Source organism: Larimichthys crocea, unplaced genomic scaffold, assembly GCF_000972845.2.
Source record: "Larimichthys crocea isolate SSNF unplaced genomic scaffold, L_crocea_2.0 scaffold56082, whole genome shotgun sequence".
Classification (NCBI taxonomy): Eukaryota; Metazoa; Chordata; class Actinopteri; family Sciaenidae; genus Larimichthys; species Larimichthys crocea.
In genome coordinates, this window is record NW_020857332.1 from 1 (window position 1) to 675 (window position 675).

The 675-nt window shown below is 50.4% G+C and overlaps 1 non-coding gene across 1 annotated transcript; it reads right to left on the reverse strand.

Moving 5' to 3' along the window:
- Positions 1-500: 500 nt before the first annotated feature.
- trnav-aac (transfer RNA valine (anticodon AAC)) lies at positions 501-573 on the reverse strand. Its single transcript has one exon. It is a non-coding gene; the product is annotated as a tRNA-Val (tRNA).
- Between the last annotated feature and the right edge of the window lie 102 nt (positions 574-675).

Genomic DNA, 675 nt, shown 5'->3' on the forward strand with positions numbered 1-675 from the left:
AACCTGCACGGAGCACCAGCAGGGGTGCCACAGGGTCCAGGCACGTGCTTCCTGGACCTCAAACGCTGTGCGAGATGTACATTTTTGTTTCCGAGAGATCGAATGCGAGGTTTTCAACTGGATTCAGTCGCAGTTGCTGGGTCGTGGAGTTTAGTGACAGAAAATGCTGCAGGCACACTACCTGTAAAGGTCCTTTCTGCCGGAAACAGTCCTTGATGGTGAATCTAGCCATTGGTCGAAAATGGTTGATTCCGGCCCTCCTATGGCCAGAGAGAAAACAACAGCAGCCACAGCAAAAAAAGACGTCAGCGGCTGAGCAGAAGAACAAGAAATACGTGCAAAGCAGAAATAGGCAATGTAGTGCAAGTTAAAGAGAATTAGAAGTAGGAAAAGGCCTTGAAATCGTGCCTGACTTCCTGGCGACCTTGGCAGCGTTTCCCAAGGTCGGGTGCACTGACCATTTGACCACGCGACTCAATGTAACAACAAATAACAAGCTGTGTTTCCGCCCGGTTTCGAACCGGGGACCTTTCGCGTGTTAGGCAAACGTGATGACCACTACACTATGGAAACCCGTGCGTGCAACTGAGCGTGCTGTAACAGCGGCACCATTTCGATTTCGTGCCAAAAACAGCACCACGCGGTTCTTAGTTAGTATAGTGGACAGTATCTCCG